This window comes from Ptiloglossa arizonensis, chromosome 3, assembly GCF_051014685.1.
Source record: "Ptiloglossa arizonensis isolate GNS036 chromosome 3, iyPtiAriz1_principal, whole genome shotgun sequence".
Classification (NCBI taxonomy): Eukaryota; Metazoa; Arthropoda; class Insecta; order Hymenoptera; family Colletidae; genus Ptiloglossa; species Ptiloglossa arizonensis.
Genome location: NC_135050.1, coordinates 23,732,175 through 23,753,272, shown reverse-complemented (window position 1 = coordinate 23,753,272; position 21,098 = coordinate 23,732,175). Strand labels below are relative to the sequence as shown.

Here is a 21,098-nt window from a genome sequence, read left to right as displayed (position 1 = left end):
CAATCTTTTTCGATGCAAGATGCGTATACTCTGTCTTTGAATTTTTAATACCTGAACGGTATGCACAAAGTCCCGTCATTGTTAAATTTTAACGCGACTGTTTAAAAAAAAAGCTGAAAAAATCTCTGAACATTCCATTCCAAACGAATTTTCCCCCAAAATGGAAATCCCCTTTCGGAATGTAAATTTCAGTCGAAAGATCGACAACGAACAAACTTTCTTTTGTCCAAGAAAGTTCCAATACCAGTGAGTCTTCGTTAATGTTACTTTCCAAGAACAACTACGCGTCTTTCGCGCGTAGAAGACCGACGCTCGATCGGTCCCAATCTTCGAGACTCTGTCTCGGGAACGATAATAAAACTGATCCTAGGAACCACAAGTTCCAAGAACCAATCACCCCGGTAGAACGAGTTTCGAGAGATTAATTCTCGATTGGTAAATAGTACGGAAACTTACAGTACGCGAATGGTCCTTTTCGAAAAGATAGATCTCGCAACGAGACAGCGCAAAGCCCCTGAAATTACGCCCGAGCACGGCGAGAATAATCGAACGAAATTGCCTGAGAACGTTCCCGAGAACGATCTCTGCCCCCTCCCCTTTGTTCTCTACGTCGATCGAAGCGTCGTAAAAAATCGAGGGGGTCGTTAGAGCAGTTTTCCAGGGTCAGACCCAGAAGTGACATTTGAGTCCTTGTTAAGGATTGCTGCGCGACCTCGTCGCCCTATCGGGCCTCGAATCTCGTTCTTTCCACCGGTTGCATCGGCTTCACCTGCAGGCGTCCCGCGAATCGCCTCGCTACTCGCCAATCGGTGCATCTCTGCTCGCCCCCGCGGATTAGCGAGCCACGATCCTCCGTTCAGCCTCCGTTCTCTCGTACTCGTGTATATGTATATGCCCGCCGCTCTCGACCCTGCGTCGAGACTCGCGCTCGAATCTGATTGCGGCTCTACTTATTCTCGCGGATTCGATGCACCGGAAACGATTCACTCGACCCGACTACCGGCTCGTGAATACTCCAGTCGCCGTTTTCGTCGATTGGTCCGCGTCCTGGACAATGGTCTCCAAGGGAATCGGTTAGCTGCGTTACGATCGAGGGGGGACACTATGATTTGGAACGTTCGAGAGAGAGAGAGAGACGAAGAATATTTATTTTCGAAACGTTTGAAAGCGTACAGTGGTCACAAATCTTGAGATTTGGAACGCTGGAAATTTTCAAGAATATTTATCTTGGAAACGATAGAAATTTTCAAGAATATTTATTTTCGAAACGATAGAAAGCGTGGAATGTTCACAAATCTTGAGATTTGGAACGCTGGAAATTTTCAAGAATATTTATCTTCGAAACGATAGAAAGGGGGGATGCTCACAAATCTTGAGATTTGGAACGCTGGAAATTTCCAAGAATATTTATCTTCGAAACGATAGAAAGCGTGGAATATTCACAAATCTTAAGATTTGGAACGCTGGAAATTTTCAAGAATATTTATCTTCGAAACGTTTGAAAGTGTGGAATTTTCACAAATTTAAAAATTTGGCACGCTGGAAATTTTCAAGAATATTTATCTTCGAAACGATAGAAATTGTGAAATTTTCACAAATCCAACGCTAGAAATTTTCATAAATGGCTCTTTGAGAACGATCCGACGCAATTCCTTCGTTTCGTCGCTCCAACTCCGCATCATAAGTGATTAACCCATTCGCGAATAAACGCTCGTCCATCCTCGATTCCATCCCGTCTGTCGCATTCGTAATAATTACATCCTTGTATACCGTACACCGACCGGCTCGATATCCTACGTAGCGTATACCAACGCGAAATTACCATCGAACATAATCGTCGACGAAGATCGAAAGGTTTTTTCACCTCGCGCGTAACCGATTCGCTTCCACCTCGATGGGGATTTAAAAGCCGCAAGATTCCAACGTTCGGCGCGCGAGCGGGGAATCGTCGAAATGAAATTCAAGAAGAAAAATGTACCTACTCGGACACGTTCTCCGTTTCTTCTTACAAGAGCACCACCACCTTCGCGAAACCCATCCACCGCGAGTGAATGTTTATTTTCACGGAAGCAAAGAACGCGACGTAGATGATATCGCTTAGGTAGGTATGCACGCGGTTCGACGGATGTTTCCTGAAAGCTGCCGGACCGCTCGGTGTTCGGTGTTCGTTGACAGTTCGGTCACATACGAACAATCGTGTCGATGATTATCGAACGTAACAGGAAAACGCGTAGCATCGAAAACGGTACAAGAAACCGGCAATCCCAACGGTCGTGCTTCCCGTTAACGTCATAATAATTCACCGTCGACAAAGAGTCGTCCCAGCGAGATTTTTCTCCGACACGAAAGAAACCTGAAGAATTCCACCCGATTGGCAGCGTAGCGGTTGTACGCGAGATGTCCACGGTTGTCGCGTACGTCCACGGCTATCTATCATCGATTCGATCGTACCAGAGATCGTCCCCATGTCGCGATCGTCACCGTACCCCGTCCCCGTACAACCTGTTCAACGATCCGTTCGATATAATTTCGCTATTTATAATAGGCAGCGTGCTGCCGCGATTAGTATCGCCGTTTCTTCGATGTTCCCGAGCAGCCGGATCCTGCGCCACGAGTACGTCGGATTCCTGCCCCGTAGTAGAGACGTTTCGTTCGTTACTCGCGATGGAACTTTTCCACGAATCGTCGGAATGCGGAGTTAATCTCGCGATCGGAAATACCGCCGCGAAAGAAAGTTGTTCTTATTCGCGGTTAGGGGAATCGCGAGGATACTTCTGGAGCCGCGATCGCGAAAAGTGCGAGCCTTGGAAAATATTTCGTAACGGTTCTCGAATGGGAACCTCGAGAAAGAAGTCTTTTTTTCACCTTCGAAGAATCTCCGACTGGAATTCCATTAGCTTGAAATTTCTTTCGTGTACTGGTGATCCAGTGTAAATCTAAGGGCAGTGGGTACTCGTGGAAGTAAATTGTCGAAAGTGTCGAGCAGAATTGTGACCTGTCCGGTACACGAGTATTTGGGGAGTCTTCTACAGAATTTTTAAATCGATCCAATAAATTGAGATCGAACAGTACAGATACATATCATTTTTCGGGAAACTGTTACAAGATCGAGTAGTCGAGAAGAAAACTTTGGATAAAGTTATCGAGATCCCTCGAACGATATGTAAATTGAAACTATAATCGTACAAAATCAGTCGTACTTCACCCGTAGAAATTTCCGTAAAATCGAGCAGAAAGAAAAGAATGTTCCTTCCATAGATACGAAATTTCTACGATAATTCTAAACGGTCGAAAGATCGTATTTTCCCGGTTGAACTTATCGCGAAATCGAGTAGGCAAAAAGGAAACGTTCGATGGAGAGATCGTCTCGAACGATACGGAATTTCTGCGATAATCCGAAAAAATCGAAACGATCGTATTTCCTGCGTCGAACTGTTATCGCGAGACGTACGAGCATCGCGGCGATTCATCGACGACTGGCGCCGGTAACCATATTTCGCGAGCCAACTGGTAATTACTCGATGAAGTTCGCAAGACCCGTAGCACGCGCAACGAAACTCTCGGGACAGGATTGTGCGTCTGATTTCGCGTTCGATATGCCTTTACTACTTAATTCCCCGTCGCCATTCATCCCCGGACGTGTACAGGGATAAAGCCAGTGGTAAATTCGCGGAAACGCGCGGTGAGATTCGCGACCTTCGACCCGCCGCGTCGCTAAAGCTTCGCGAATCGCGCGCACGTGTTCCACGATAATCGAAAACGGTCCGAGGATCGACAACCACGCGTATTATTTCTCACCTCTTCGATCCTCCGATGATATTCACCGAAATATTCAAAGAACGTCTATCGATTTTTCATTTATCGATATTTCCATCCTTGGACAGAGTAACGTCACGTTTTCTGAACATTCTCGGCATTTTGATTTAATCGAGGTGCAATTCTAAAGGCGGTAAGATTGGCGTGTTATTTTCATCTATCGGGTATCTATCCACAGGGTGAATCGATAATCTTGTTATTCGTTCGATCAAAAAATGTTTTGTACGAAGATGCGTTGCATTCGATGGTCTTTTTGATATATTATTGAAAAATATGTAGTCGAGAAACTTTCAAAGTCACCTCGATATCTATCGAAAGTATATGACACAAAATTTAAGAGACTATCGTTCGATGTTACCCCTCGATTGCAGTACAATAGGTTGTTATAGAACGACAAAACTTATTGAACAACCTAGTGTTTCGTGCGGAACGTTTTTCGAGTAAATTGGTAGACAATGAAGTATTTATGATAAGCGATTCTTGACGATTCATCTGGTACGCGATTTCACGCGCGAGCTCGAGAATACGATTTATAATTAATATTATTCTACCAAAGATTCTACTAAGCTCCAAATGAACGATCTCTCGGTCTACGTTTCTCAGCCACGTTTCTCGACGCGTCGTCTCTGAAAAATAATCTCAAGAACGTCCAACTGCACCCTTAAAATTGACCATCCATCTCGATATCTTCCCCAAGAACGTATCAACTTGCTGCAAACTTTCGAACGTCGAAAACTATAGAAATACCAGCGAAAGAAGGTTCCTTTTCCCCCACGTCCGTTCCATAATCGTCCACACGACTTGATCGAGAAAAACGGAATATTTTCTCATATACTCTCTGTTTCTCTATCGGCGAAACGTTCGAGGGAAATCGGTGAACGGTCTCGTTCCAGCTGAAACAAGAGAGAAGCGGTGCAACGAAATTTATCCCCTCTATCCGCGGCTGGAATAACGATCAGCGATCCGGCCTGTGGTCCGTTCGATGCATCGATAGAGAATCCCAACCCGTGGATCGTTAGCCTTAACTCGGTGTAGCTGGTGCGCCGATTGGCGGAAGATCTACGGGCAACAAATGAATAACAAGCCTAAGACGAGGAAGAAGAAGAAGTGGAAGAATCTTCGTGTAAGACTTATCGATAGCGAGAGAAGAGCGATCGAGAGCCGAGCGGATCGCGTTTGGTAGATATCGGGAGGTGGTATCGGCAGCCCGAGACCATATGCACCCGAGAAATAACGGTCAGGATCAACCTACTAGGCCTCCACTCGTCCGAGGTTCGAGGGTTCGGGTTCGATTCCGCGATACTGACAAACATATTGCCTTATAGCGGCCGGAACAAATGGCAATATATTGCGCCGTTCGCGCGAGGAGGGTTCCCCCTCGGTAGGTAGGTTCCCATAAGAGATAGAGGAGGAAGATGCTGAAGAAGGAGAAGAAGAAGAAGCGACACAGGCAAACGCTGAACCGAGCTCCACTCTCCCACGCGGTGGCGAGCTCGTATGCCCGTTCCGGTATGGCGTTCTATGGATCGACGTGTTCGAGGGTCGGTTTGTTTGAAGCCGCGTTTGCAATTATTATCGCGGACCAGCCAGACGAGAATGGTTCGAGCGAATATTTGATGCGAGTGACCGATGGGATCGAACTTCCTTTGAAATCTTTTTTCGAACCTTTCTCTCCCTTCTTCCACGGAGTTGGTTTACAGCGTGTAGGTATGTGGATATATGGATTATTGGTAAACAGAATGTACGATATTTGTAGAAATACGAAGAGTCGTTTTGGAGTTTTTTTTAATGGAAGATGCCTATTGGACGTAACCTCTTTTCAGGAGGTAGTTTAGAGTGTGTAGGTGTGTGGAAATATGGATTATTGGTAAACAGAATGTACAAAGTTTGTAGAAATGCGACGAAGAGTCGTTTTGAAGTTTTTTTAATGGAAGATGCCGATTGGACGTAACCTTTTTTCAGGAGTTAGTTTAGAGTGTGTAGGTATGTGGAAATATGGATTATTGGTAAACAGAATGTACGATATTTGTAGAAATACGACGAAGAGTCGTTTTGAAGTTTCTTAATGGAGGATGTTGGTTGGATTTGACCTCTTTTCAAGGAGTAAGTTGTTGTGCATAGGTGTGCGTAGATGTGGATTATTGGTGAACAGAATATAGATAAGTGGAATTTGTAGAAATTTAAGGAAGAGTCGTTTTGGAGTTTTTTAATGGAATTTGGTTCAACGTAGACTCGTACATGGTAGAAACCTGGTGCATCGAGTATTTGCAACCGCAGCTCGATGATTAATGATCGATCGTGTATATGGAAGTACAAATTGATTTTCAAAAATATCCCAACGATTTTTAAACACACCATCGAACACCAAATGAACCGTTTGAAATTCGTTAGTCGTCTAACGAAAGTATTTGTGATCTCTTTCAGATATATAATTATGATTTACGTACGTAGGGTGTTGAAAAAATACATTTACAAACAATAGATGTCATACAGTAGTCGCTAAACCGAGTAGAAAATACCGAGTGAATTGCAAAATCAATGTTGTCAAAATCGAAACTAACTTAGATCCATTACAATTATCCAAACTTGGAGTTCCTCAAATTACTCAAATTTAAAATTCTCACAATTATTCCATGCCACAATCCTCCCACCTATTCGAACTCAAAATCCCTCTATCGCACTCCAAGAATACTCTCACCCTTCGTAACCAAATAATCGCTCCTTTAATGTGAACCAGAAACGGAAAAAATTTCGTTCCACGAACACTCGAACTTCAACATTTTCAAATTTCAACGATCAAAATTCCAATATTTACCCAAGGCGATCGTGGTCGTATCTCGAAAATTTCCCTCGCTTGAAAAATGTGACCGTCGCGAAGCCTTCTTGGTGGTAAGCTGGCTTGAATTCGGCTCGTTGAAACGTAAAGAAAATCGTGAAAACGGAAGGACAGAAACGGAGGCGGTCAGGTTCGGAGGATATCGGCGTAGCATAGACGGCCGAGAGGATTTATGGAGGGCAGATGGTGCGGCTACTGAAGTAGCCGATCGTAGGGAAGCCTCCGGCCGATCGGCGAGGACGGTAGGCGAGCAAAAGGGTTGTGGAAGGGAGGAAGAGGTCGCGGCGAGAGAGACGCCGAGTGCGCACGAAGATGTTATCTCTCCGCTGGGGCGGAACATCGAGGGTGGTGGCTCACCGCGGTAGTTTATACTTACTCGCACTTACTTTACTAGCTGCTAGCCGTACGAGATACGACGATACCATCTGACGTACGAGCCCCGGCCGCGTTATAAAGACGTGACGATGCGCGATAACGAGGCATAAGAAACGACGGATTATTAATTTCGCGTAGCTGCCGCACGCGTGACGATAACCCTCTCCGTTCGTCGCGAAGTTTACCGCTCGAACTGGCCGAGTTGGTACGCGTATCTGGACGTGATTTCGCCTTGCAAATTTTTTCGCGAAACCACCGACCTGTTCGTCGATAAATTGATCGCTGGTGGGAACAACCTTTGCGTGAATTTAATTTTACTGTTTGTTCTTTGGCGAATTGTACACGAAAATGTAAACGTTACGTATTTGGTATTTTCTTTCTCGGTTAATTCATGTATCTGTACAGGATCTGTTCTTCGAATTTTTTTTATAAATGCACCGACTTGTTCGTCGATAAATTAATCACTGATAGGAGTAGCCTTTGTTTGGTTTTAATTTTACTATTTGTTCTTCGGCGAATTGTACACGAAAATGTAAACGTTACGTATTTGGTATTTTCTTTCTCGGTTAATTCGTGTATCTGTACAGGATCTGTTCTTCGAATTTTTTTTATAAATCCATCGACTTCTTTGCCTATTAATTAATCACTGATGGGAGTAGTCTTTGCGTGGATTTAATTTTACTATTTGTTCTTCGGCGAATTGTACACGGAAATGTAAAAGTTACATATCTGGTATATTTTCTCTGAGTTGGTTTGTGTATCTGCGCGGGATTTGACTTTCGAATTTTTTTATAAATGCATCGACTTGTTCGTCGATAAATTAATCACCGATGGGAGTAGCTTTTGCGTGGTTTTAATTTTACTATTTGTTCTTTCAAAGTTAATTTACGTACGTATATACACAGGATTTGGCCTTTGATATTTCTTTACGAAACGACCTTTAAGATTGCACTTGTCCTTCAACGATTGCACTTGTAAATATATTATACATAGAAACAAAGCTGTAGACAAAAATTATCCACAAAGATTCAAAAGTTTACGTATCTGGTAATCTCTAAAACTTACGTAAAGTGATATTGTTGTCGCTTCGGTAAATCTTGTTTTCAAAATTCAACGATTCGCTCCTATTGTAAATTTCCCTCCGTGGTAGATTTTCAATAGACGTCCATCGACCGGTGCCATTTTCCAATTTCTTCCCACGGCACGGTTCTTGCCTCTTTTTTTCTCGAAATTCTCGATCGCCTCGATCGCACGCTCGGGTTTTCCGCTCAACGTTTCGTTTTACGTTCCTGTTTTCGAAGGTGCTTTACGCTCGAAAGAGAACGGGCTCGGGATTATAACTTCCTTTTATGAAGCGCATGGCCGCTGGTAACTGAGTTAGCGCGCGCTTAGTAAGGACCAGACACGTGTTTGCATAAAGGCTGCATCTACGTTGCAAGATCTTCGCACGTGCGTCGAATGCGCATTCGTTGGTCCAACGCGGGAGACTTTCGAAACGCGTGTTTTATTCGAAGGCGCGTTCGCGCATAAAAGTATCCTCGTAATTTTGCCAATTTCGAAACGCTTCAAATATCACGTGTACAGAAATACGAGCTCGGTTCCCATTCGAAGGAAGAAACTTCCATTCTTTGCGAAACAGAGCCAACGTTTATCGTTGCGTGGATAATTTTCTACCTTTTTCCTAAGCGTATTTATTCGAAGGATGTCGTTTCGCGCGTTATTCGGCGATCGTAAAATACGTCGTTTTGCATCTATATTAATTTTAATTACCATTTGTACATTCTCTATCGTTAGATTTCCCAATCTTTATCTTTTCAAAGGGTGTAACTTACAAATAGAAAAGGTGTCATTCTACATTATATTGTCATTTATATATTCTCTATATTTTTACAATCTTTATCCATTTAAGGGCTGCCATTTTATACATTATTTAACAATAAAAAAAGTGTCGTTTTGGACTATGTTAATTGCTACTTACACATTCTCTACTTTCCCCTCAATTTTTACTTATTTAATAGTCGTCGTTTTACAAATAATTTCATAACCAGAAGCAACGGTTTGCAATATAATAGTTGTCACCAGAAACCAAGTCCCAATATATTGATACCATTTTCTCAAATTTTCATTTCCAAAAAATATCTCAAGAAAGCAAGGAAACTCCCCCATCGCGAGAGAATTGCTCGATTCGATAGAAAGTCGATGATAATCGCGGGCGTTGTACATTTCGTGGTAATTTGAATACGCTGCAGAAATCACCGGGTATTTTCCTGGCCAGCGTAAATCGTACTTAAATAAAAGCAGCGCGTCGAAGCGTAGGAAATCTCGGTGAACGAAATCGTTGAGCAACGTTCGGAATTCGCGTATGGTCTTATCGCAACCCAATCTCCCAACGAATGCATTGTTTCCCGTAATTAGTCGAATGAACAATTAGAAACATTCGTAGCTGTTTCTCCTTCCACGACTGCGACGTCCACATCGTCGTGGTCGTGTTATCAACGCGCTATCTCCGAGACGTAGGAAAGTCGATTCGATCGTGCTCACTGGGTCGATTCTCGATAATGAACGTAGGTGTCTATTGCGCCAATCGGGAACGAAGTGTCGCCAGTGTCCACGAAATCGCGAATAAATCTCTGTCTGGCTTCTATCATCGCTTACACAATGGGCAACGAACGGAATCACCGTGGCTTTCCCATAAGTCGGCTCACCCACGTGCATTGCTTCGCTCATAATACCGCCGAGACGTCGAAGAGACTTTTTTTCTTCTTTTCCGCTGCCGAGAGTCGATTTTGATCGAATGTCGTAACAGACTGCACGTTGTAGCACGACCGATCGGAAAGTGCATCCGTTCGCCGCGAAACTGCATTTCTTCGCGTTGACGCGGTGCATTGTCTCGATGCGTCGCGTGACGCGTTTCGTCTACACCGAGAGCAATCTCGTACTTGTTTCTTCGAACGTGAAAATTCGAGGAAAATTTATACCGTTTCTTTAACTTTCGAAAATCAAAATTTCGAGATTTTTTTCGAATCGAACACGACGGAAAAGATTCCATTTCTGGCGATGAATTTTCCTCCGAACTTCTATCATACTTATACCAGAAACCGTAATTATTAAAATTGTTTACAAATAAGAAAATTTTAGAAAATTTCCCCCGCAATTCGTTATTTTCTACTTGGCGAACCTATGCAATGCTTCTAAAAGAATTTGCACAGCGACAGATAAATTGTTAGCTTAGTGCGATAAATCTTGCCTTCCTGAAGTCGCTAAATTAAACAAAATTCTCTTGCAAAATGGAACAATGTCTGACACAATCCTTCTCCGATTAAGTTCTCAATCGGGTTGAATTCTTCAAAATTGGAAAGTTCTCAATTCCGTTAGTCAATTCTAAGAACATCACTCCTCTGGCTCACTTAATTTCGGGCAGAGACTCGATCTGTACGATCGATCTCCTTAGAAACACTTTCAGCGAGAAAGAATGTACAATTTCGACTCCCTTTGGACACATCGTACTTAAGGTACCCATTGCGGTGAAATTCCTCCACAAGTTTCGGTATCAAAGTCACGTGGAACGTTTCGATCTTCCCACGTGGCTCGTAAAAAATGTCCAAGTCGCGTTAACGATTGACTCGAGGGAGATGGGATCTCTCAATGGACGATAAGGTCGATTCCTCGAACGCGGGCGATATTATTACTACCCCGTGTTCCCTTTGAGATACGCGAGCACGAGCACCAGGTGCACGACTGTCCGAAACACGAGTAATAACACATTTAATGGTAATTATGCCCATTGCAGGCGGAAGCATGCGCGATGATTTCGACATTCCCGCGGACCGATACGATTAACCATATCGGAGCACGGTTCGACTCCCCCTCCGATTTCAACCGGTTGGCAGTGCACGTTTCACGAAATCGAGACTGTCCGAGCGCGGTTGTATAACTGGCTGGCCACTTCTCGGGGACTGCTCGCGAAATAAACGAGCAGGCCCCGTTGAGCAGCGACGCGTTACCCCGCGGGTAAACGAGACATCCGCGTAGGGCCCACGGAGTCACCTTGAAATCGAACTCTGGAAAAATATTGGGTTCTGAATTGACTTGGAAGCTTAAGAAAATTGTTAGGTTAGGTGTGGATACATTTAACAGAAAATTGTTAGGTTAGGTGTGGATACATTTGACAGAAAATTGTTAGGTTAGGTGTGGATACATTTGACAGAAAATTGTTAGGTTAGGTGTGGATACATTTAACAGAAAATTGTTAGGTTAGGTGTGGATACATTTAACAGAAAATTGTTAGGTTAGGTGTGGATACACTTAACAGAAAATTGTTAGGTTAGGTGTGGATACATTTAACAGAAAATTGTTAGGTTAGGTGTGCATTAATTTAAAGATACTCCTCGTCCGGGTTTTCTTTCCGTAGGTGCTCCGAGTAATTTAAAAATAAGTTATTATTCTTTCTTCTTTGGGTACTCTTTTGGTCCAAATTGATCGAAAAATTATTCTTCGCTCGTTTTTTCTTTTTACAGGACTTTCAAATTGATCGAAGAATACTCTGTTCGGTCTTCCTCTCAACGGAGTCCTCGAGTTAATTAAAAAATATTCTTCGCTCAGTTTCTCATTCGTTGAAGCTTCTAAACAATTTGAAAATATTCCTGGCTCGGTTTTCCTTTCAATGGTCCCCCTGAAATTAGATTAAAAAGTATTCTTCTCTTTTCTTTCGATAAGACCCTCGAATTGATAAAAAAATATTCTTCGCTTGGATTTTATTTCGGTTTCCAAGATAATTCAAAAACTATTCTTCTCTTTTCTTTCGATAACTCCCTCAAATTGATAAAAAAATATTCTTCGCTTGGATTTTATTTCGGCTTCCAAGATAATTCAAAAAATATTCTTCGCTCGTTTCTCCTTTCGTCCAATCAAAATCGATTAGAAACACTTCGATTTTCTTTCGATAAGAAAGAAAATTCCTATTCTACCAAAATTATTCTAAATCATCTTACAGAAAGGCTCCCAAATCAAGAAAATATTCTTCCTCTCAACCTAGATCCCCATTAATTAAAAAATATTCTCCTTCCGTTCTAGGAGAAAAAAAAAATTCCTTTCCACTAGATCCCCAAACTCCATTTTCTCCCAGGTTCTGGGAACCTATAACGCGCCACTGTCCGCGCATGGAAATCGAAAGCGCGTCTATCTAATACGACAGAAAGAGGGGGGTGAAGGGGGGAGTCCTTGGGTGCATCGATAATAAGCTCGCGGGAAGTCGATCGAGCGTCCTATCGATACACAGCAGCCGGAAACTGACGTGATCCCTTATTGTTCTTGCCTGCCGGGACAACGGAAAAATAATGAATTATGCGGCGAGGGAACGAGTTCGATAGGTTGCAGCGTGCGTGCACGCGCGCGCTGCACTTCGAGATTAATCTGTCACGGGGCCCGTTCTCTTCCTATCGGGGCCCGGCCCGGCCCGGCCCGGCCCGCGCCGCGACCGGTTGATAGATCCACGTCGAACCACGCCTGATTTATATGCTGATGCGACAACGGGACGGAATGTAGTGAAAATACTGGTGCGTTCTGGGCCGAGGGGGCCAAGGGGCTGGTGAAACCCAGCGAGTTCAATTAGATGCGAAATGCGTAGCGGGTTCGTATTATTTTTTAATTTTTATTCGACGACTTTGTTGCATCGCCGTGGAATACAGATGAAAATATAAATATTGACTGAGTTGGAACGAAAGAGCGATGTTCAGACGCTGGTTTACTATCTAGGCTCGTGAAGGTAATTAAGGAAGAGGAGAAGAATAGAGCAGGAAGAATCACGAGAGAATGGAACAATTAACGTTTCTTTGATGAAAGTAAAGAATATCGGGGAATGGAAGAGGTTGTTCGTTAAGAAATGGAGCTGTTAGGTTCGTTATTTTATTTTTCGAAGGATGGTACTACTGTTCGATGAACATGTGTGAAGTTTTGTGCAGATTTTTCGACTCGTTTGTATATTTGCAGTTGTTCAAAGTTGAAGTGTCGTAGTATCTTTTTACAATGGAGGAAACGACGAAATTTATTGAACAATCTAGTATATCAGGTGGAATGGAATAAAATTAACAGAGTGTTAGCACACTCGAGAATTTTTAGTTTGGAAATAATTAACCATGACATAAAAATAGGAATTAATATTCCTAGATTTCTACCAAGTGAAAGGCACGAAATTTCAGTAATTTTGACTTATTTAAATATCTTATTAACCATACGATTATTCGATACTGGCAATATTAATTACAATTAGAATTTCACATTTCATCATACGAAATCGTTCACAGCGTAAATTGAAAATTTACGGCACCAATCGAGCTCCTTAGAACCCAAGAAGAGTTAGTTGTCGCTTCTATACCGGCATTGAAATCACTCTAGAAGCATTATCATTGAGTTCGTGATCCCGTGGAAATATGTTCCCGTTACGTGAAAATTTTGCACCCTGTAAACGATGGAATTGCAAGTACACGGTGCATTCGCGAAACAATATTTTTTCCCAACCTAAGAAAAATATCCACTTATCTATTTTCAAGATCCTCGATTCTATAATTGACCGTGCACCTGATCTCTGATGAAACTTAAGGTTTCCCTGGAATCTTACTATAGATTACAACGGAACTTCAATACAAATTTTTTCAATTCTGAACAATTTTATAAATTCCCGTGTATCTAATCCAGTTTGGTACCATCACATTTTCCATCGAATTATATATATATATATATCAAATTGCTCGGAAAGTCACTTCGTTATTTTTGGTGAAAATGAAACACGATTTTTTAAAAGCGTATAAACATTTCATTAAATTACGTATTCTCCATTTTGAAAAACGAAATTACTTTCCGAACAATCCAATATTTCTCTACAATTCAAAAGAATCTCCCAGCTCTATATTTAAATACATATAATATAAATACATCTAATAGAGTACAAATAATATTTACCACAGAATATATTCTCCTCTGGTAAACTGTAAGGTGGTTTTTCGATTCGTAGAAGAAAGTGAGAAGATTCGCGTTAGCTACTCGGAGGAATTGGTGTAGGTCATTGCACGAGCATGGCCGAAGGCATCCGCGTCAGCGCAGAAGAGACGACAGCTCGTGCAAACGAGGCGTGGGACGTCACGTGTGGGTGACGGACGTGCGAACCAGGACACGGGTCTGTGTCACCGGGTATTCAGATTGTCCTGTTACCAATAACGAGGACTCGGCGTTGAAAGGCAGAGCGACGTCATGCACGCGTGACAAATTACCGTCACCGACTCACTAATCCCGTTTCTACAACACTATTAGATCGCGGTCTCAGTCTCTCTAGGCCTTGCACAATCATTCGACTATCGTGTTAAATCGGTCATTGCGTTGTAAAATCTAATTGCTCGAGGAAACCACTGCTTTTCCAACGAACGAAAAAACCAATTCGTTTACATCGAGCAACCTAACGATTAGTCTCTGTTACAACGAGGAGTGTTTCGTTGTTCGTTTCTGACGCGTCTATTCCGAATTTAGGCCTTCTGGGATCCACTTAACCTTCTCTAAGGTCTCGTTTTGCTCGTATCGCGTTTCGTTCTCGACTTACCGCGTGATATCAATCTAGGCAATGACACGGAGTTGTCGTACGAATCGGTTCGATTACTTAGAATTATCTTTCGTGGACTTGGAGGATCTTTTTTTTCTTTTATTTGTAAATATTGTTTAGAGTTTAAGAAAGGACGGTACGTGTGTCGTTCGAAACGGTTTTTCGATAGGTGTTGCGTAGATGTTGGCTCTGTTTTCGTGGATTCCAATGTATTTATCGTCGAATGAAAAATGTCTATTTGGAATCAGATCTTGCGAAAACGTTCTCGATTGTTTCGATACGAGGCTCGTGGTTGTTATAATTACAGACGATACGTTACTATGCGGTTCTTACATCTATAGGTTCGCAAGTATTGCCGATTAGAATATTCACCAATAGTGAAAGTCTTTCGAGTGTCAAGGGTGAGCGAGTAGTTTCGAATTCGAAGTCAGGGATTGCGTGCGTGCATCGGAGCGGTTAAATAGAGGCTTGTACGTTCGTACACGAGTGTGAAAATTCTCGAGAGCCGATCACAGTGTGGCGAGAGTCGCGATACTCGAGAGAGTCTATAGACGTTAGAGTTTACGGTGTTCAGCGAGCGTTTGGAAAGATTTAACGATGGAAAATTGCCATTCGCGTTCGCTGAACATTAAAAATAAAATTCGATCGAACTTTTTATTCACAATCTACGAGAGATTCAACCGAATTTAGAATCAGAGTTAACAGAGTACAGCGAGCCATGTGTCTGGAATTTCATTAAATATTAGAATGAAATTCAATGGAACTTTTCGAAACTCTATCAAATTTACACTCAGAATTGACTCAGAGTGTAGCGAGCAAAGCAATTAGAAATATTTGACGATAAAAAATCGTGTTTAGCGAAAATTATAGTCCAAATATTTGCCGGCGAAAACACTTGTGTTTTCAAAAATTTGTAACAAAAATATTTGCAGACGAAAACACCTGTGTTTATCAAACGTTATAGTGAAAATATTTGGCGACGAAAACACTTGGGTTTTCCAAAAATTGTAGTCAAAATATTTAACGACAGAAACATCCGCGTTTTGCAAAATTTCTATGGAAAATATTTCGCGACGAGAAAACCTGTGTTTTGCAAACGTTGTAGTAAAAATATTTAACGATAAAAGCATTTCTGTTTTTCAAAATTTCCAGTGAAAATATTTGCCAGTGGAAACACTTGCGTTTTCCAAAAAATTATAGTAAAAATATTTAACGACGAAGACATTTCCGTTGTTGAAAATTTCCAGGGAAAATATTTATCAACGAAACCACCTGTGTGTCGCCGGCAAACGTTACAACGAAAATATCTGACGATGAAAGAAACGCTCGCGTTCGGTGAAAATTATAGTAAACCACCGTGTAGAATTGACGTCACCCCGTATCCGCGAGAAACGGACGTCCCGTGTTAAAAATCGTGTTCGAAAGCGTTAAATCGCTCGATCGGGATCACAGCCAGCGCGCATCCTTTGATGCTGTCGGCCGCTGCTTTGTCATCTCCGTACGAACCGGCGCGCCTGTTTACGAGAAAAACGTTTACACGATCGGTGCACGGAGAACGGGACGATTAGAAAAAAAGAATCGGGACAAATTGCGCGGCGCGAAACGCACAATGACACACCTCGCGTCGATAAAACTCGTTGCCGCGGCGGGCAACGACGATAATGCGACGCCGACAAGGGGACATCGGGACCTGGTGCCGAGCCCTTACCAGGCATTCATAAATAAATTTTAATGAACTGCCCTCGAAACGCGCGTACCAGCCCGCCTTTTGTCCCGCGACTGCGCGTTGCGCGTCAAGAATCCTGCATCGTGATTCGTCGAACGGGCAACGTAATCCGAAAACGATTGCCTCGTTCGATAATAACGCGCAACAGTGTCGCTGTTAAAAGCGCGCGACACCGCGACTTTTAACGAGGAATCTAAGGAACGCGTTAACGGAGAAAAAAAATAAGATGGAGAACGTTTCGCGTATCGTTGCTGAAAATTACCACACGCTTAGGTCAAAGATGATATCTTGTAATTTTTGTACACTTTGTTCGCAGATTGTTAGATCGAAAGATCAGAATTGTATAATAGATACGTCAATCGCGATGATTTCAGATTGTGTGATATAAATACGTAGATGAACTTCGCGTTTCACGATCGTCGAGGAACGATTTTCGAAATTGTCCTCGATTCTTATTTATAGTATCTGTTCTTTTCTACGGTTTCGAGAAGAAGATGAGATTTTATGATTTTCGTCGTAGATCAGAGTCGTGTATACGATAATTCCGATGATTTTCGATCACGTAATGTGAACACTACGGTGAACTTTAGTTTCCGACGAGCGTCTAGGAACGATTTAGTTGCAAACCGTGTCGGTTTGAAACTTTCGAAAGTGTGTTTCGATTTTTATAATCGTACACCGATCGTTTTTCGAACGTTGGATACACCGTGGAGAAATCAGAATCGTAAATACACCAATTGGGAAAATTTTCAATTACATCCGATACTCGGATCGTAATCGATGTAAATCAAACGGCGCGCATCGTATTCGAGGACTGTCGGGTAACGATTTTGTTGCGCACCGTGTCGGTTGAAAAAAACTGAAGACTTTCGAAACTGTCTTCAATTTGTAAAATTATTGGGTTAAGTGATAAATCAAGCCGGGGTCCCGATACACGTGGAAACCTTTTTCCAATTTGCGGTTACTCTTCGTCGTGCTGTCACTCGAGTCCCCGTTCCGATATCTCTATAGCAATTATAACTTTCACCCCAATTAACTGCTCGTAACCGCGCGTCTTCGAACGTTGCACCGACCGGCTCCGATGTTCCTCGATATTCGCTCGTGGACTCGCTCGCGAGAGTAAACCGAGCGTTAGCGTAGAGACTTTTCCAAAGATCTCGTAGCACAAGGTACAGATTATTTTCTTCTCCCTCTGATGAATCGTGGCGTTTAATACCAGCACGTGTGTGAGCCGTAAACGAGCCTGACGCATTCGCCTTGACCTCGACGTAAGATATTATGCCTATCTATGGTCGTGCAGCGACTCGCCACGAAACGAAGCTTTGATTTATACGAAACTCCTGCCGGTGTAGATGCTAGCTGCCTTGTGTATACGGGATCCCCATAAAAAGACGATGAATTTTTCACGCGGCTGCTTACAGGTAGGAAAATTACCGGCACGCTCGATTATGCTTCTATACATCTGTTTCGACAACGCCGATGGTCGTCGTATATCTTGCTTATTTACTGGCTGCATTTTTCGTTTTTTCCACGATCGTGGAATATTAAGTTCGGTACGCTTCTCCGCGAAAATTGTTTCCCAATGAAGTTTACCAATAGGCTACAAGAACCTCGAAATAGATTTACGGATAATTATGCGCGCACGGGTATCTCGTTTTACGGGTTCTCCGTAACTCGAAATTCCCAAGCTCAATTCGAACTTTGCTCGTGTCTCAAAAATTCTTTCGAAGAACAATGCGCGTCGAAACGGAGCACGTTAACGAAATCGTTGCAAAATAATTATTCGAAGCTTTATTCCAATTACTTCCAAATGATACAACGGTCATTGAAAAATCTACCGACTCGGTGAGATATAAAACTCGATATGAAAGGAAATTACTAAAGATTCGCGTTGATAGATTTTCAAAACTTCAAAAAAAAAATAATTATCATCAAAATACCTACCGTCGCTAACCTCGATTAGGTACAAAATTCTATAGAAAATAAAACGACGTAAAATCCATCTCGAAGGATTTTGAAAACGTTATCTCTCATTCTTGGCGAGCCATAATCCGACCGCTGGATCTTCGCGCGTACTCGTTCTTTCGTCGAACACGATTCCGCGTGTAACGGCAGTACGGAATATTTTTGCGAGTAAATTTACCGATGCCTCGCGGTACGAGTTCGATCGGTTCGGAATCCCGATGTTTCTCGGTTGGATACGGAAAGGCGCGGTGTGTTCCCTGTGTCCGCTCCGGGACACGAAAGAGCTCGCGGAGTAATTAACGAGACACCGACGACTACACACCGGCAAACGATAATATCTCGTTCGCACCACGTTTGGACTTAATCGTAGCGGTAACATCGCGCGCGTGGCGTTCGTGTATCTTGCACGAAACCGGGCGACTTCAAAGCGCATCGCCGTGGCGAGACACCGCGCGGACACGCGCCGTGCACGAAACACCGCCCCGAAATTTGTTGCGCCCGTGTCACTTGTCTCCGACGGAAGATCCCCGAGCTTCCACCGGCTGATGAATGGCGAACGAAATTTTCTGGAATTTTAAGAGAGACGCGGACGCGCCGGGACATTTACATAACGAGGTGGCGGGATTCGAGCCGGAGTTTACGTCGAATTTTAAACCCTCCTTCTCGACTCGCACGCGACATTCACGGAATCTACCACGGGGACGAATTATTATTGGTATCCTTGGAACGAAACAAGACTTTTGTCAATTCTTTTAATGGATTGCTGTCTTGTTTACCGGGGGTATATGACCGGTAATTGAAACGGTTATGTGGAAATTAGAAATATTTAATGGTGTATTTAGTTGCACGAATATTTTTTTATTTTACATTATTTTCTGCAATACTTGGGCTCTAAGTTTCTTCGTAAGTTGTACTTTCAATTCTGTGTACATTAACACCCTTAATTCGCCCCCAAAAATTAACAAAGAACCCCTACCGACCACACCGGTCGAACTTTCGCTATTATTGTTATTTATTTGTTCCTATCGTTGTTATTTATCGGTAAATTTTGTGCCAAATTTCCTCGAAGAATGTATCTTCCATATTATTAAATTAGGAACATGAACGATATTCACTTCCCCGCTTACTGTTTCACGTTGCTCCAAACGACTCGCCCCGTGCCGTAAATTTGCGTTGTAAATTTTCCCTCGGTATCTCAACCCGCCACAAATCTTCCCCGAAAGATACTAGAAAATTCACACCTCCGTGCGACCCCTAGCGCTTTCACCCGAGGTTGAAATTCCGTATTCGAAAGCTGTTAAAAAACCATGACGCGGTGATCCCGCGCAAGTACGGGTAACGCCTCGAACGAGCAGAAATAACGAAAACGTGGCTGCAGAATTTGACAAACGTTGGTCTAGCAGCTTCCACGATCCGTCCGTAACGTCGAGGCTCGCTCGGAAATAGGGGAACGGAGGGTGGGTGGGGGTTGGGGGGGTTTGAAGAAAAGAAGGAAAAAGAAAAAGCCGGACGTGCTCGTAGGCCGCCGTAAATCCGCCAAGGACGGGGCAACGCGCGAGCTCTCTACGTATTTAGAGACACACACGGGGCCGGCGATATACATTCGAGATTCCCTCGGCGCGATTCCTCCGGCGAGGCGTTCGCACGAGTGAGTCGTAAAACTTTCTCACCGGGGCCGCGGTGCGCGCAAAGTGAAGCGGCGTGCTCTCAAGGTTCCCGCGCGGGAGAAGGATGGATCGTTCTGTGTGCGTGACCGACGTGAGAGAGAGAAAGAGAGAGAGAGGGAGAGGAGCAAGCATAGAGAAAGAACGAACGAGCGAGAAACATAGAGAAAGAGAGAAAGAGCGCAGAGTACGAGTGTAGAGAAAAAAGAGAGAGAGAGAGATGCTAGGAGAAAAAAGATAGGGATGTATAGAGGAGAAAGAGGGAGAGAGAAGTACAGAGAAAGAAAGAGAGAGGAATGTAGGGAAAGGAAGAGAGAGTAGTATTGAGAAAGAGAGAGAAGTATGGAGAAAAAAGAGAGAGAAATATAAAAAAAGAAAGAGAGGGGAATGTAGAGAAAGAGAGAAATATAGAGGAAGAAGGAAAGAGGAATGTGGAGAAAGAGACTAATATAGAGAAAGAGAGAAAAGTATAGAGAAAAAGAAGAGAGAGAAATATAGAGAAAGAAAGAGAGAGGAATGTGGAGAAAGAAAAAGACTCGTATAGAGAAAGAGAGAGAAGTATAGAGAAAAAAAGAGAGAGAAGTATAAAAAAAGAAAGAGAGAGGAATGTGAAGAAAGAAAGAGAGTGCTATAGAGAACAAGAGAAATATAGAGGAAGAAGGAAAGAGAAACAAATATAGGCAAAAAAAAAAAAACACAGAGACAAATGCAAGGAAAGAAAGAGAAACAAATGTAGACAAAGAAGGAAAGATGGATATATAGGCAAAAAAAAAAACACAGAATCAAATGGAAGGAAAGAAAGAGAAACAAATGCAGACAAAGACGGAAAGATGGATAAATATAGGTAAAGAGAGAAAAAGAGAGACATACAGAGAAGGAAAGAAAGACAGAAAAAGCCAGAGAGAGAAAGAGAGAGAGAGAGAGAAACGTGAAGCAGGATGCAACGCGAGGATGGTCCGCGCAGCGCGAAGGATCCGCGCCGGCAGGAGCGTCGTCCAGCGGCGCGCTCGAGATATTTAGCGGCGATCGGAAACAACAAGCTGCCGTCTAATCACCGATCGACTACCGCGGCGGTCCCTCGAGCCCTCGCAGGGGCCCCGCGAGCGTGTGAGCGTGCACCCGAGACCG

The 21,098-nt window shown here is 43.1% G+C and overlaps 1 protein-coding gene across 2 annotated transcripts in view; it reads left to right on the top strand.

Moving 5' to 3' along the window:
- Window positions 1–21,098, top strand: part of LOC143145006 (uncharacterized) — a 643,697-nt gene that overhangs the window by 415,635 nt on the left and 206,964 nt on the right. The gene's annotated exons all lie outside the window — the stretch shown is intronic.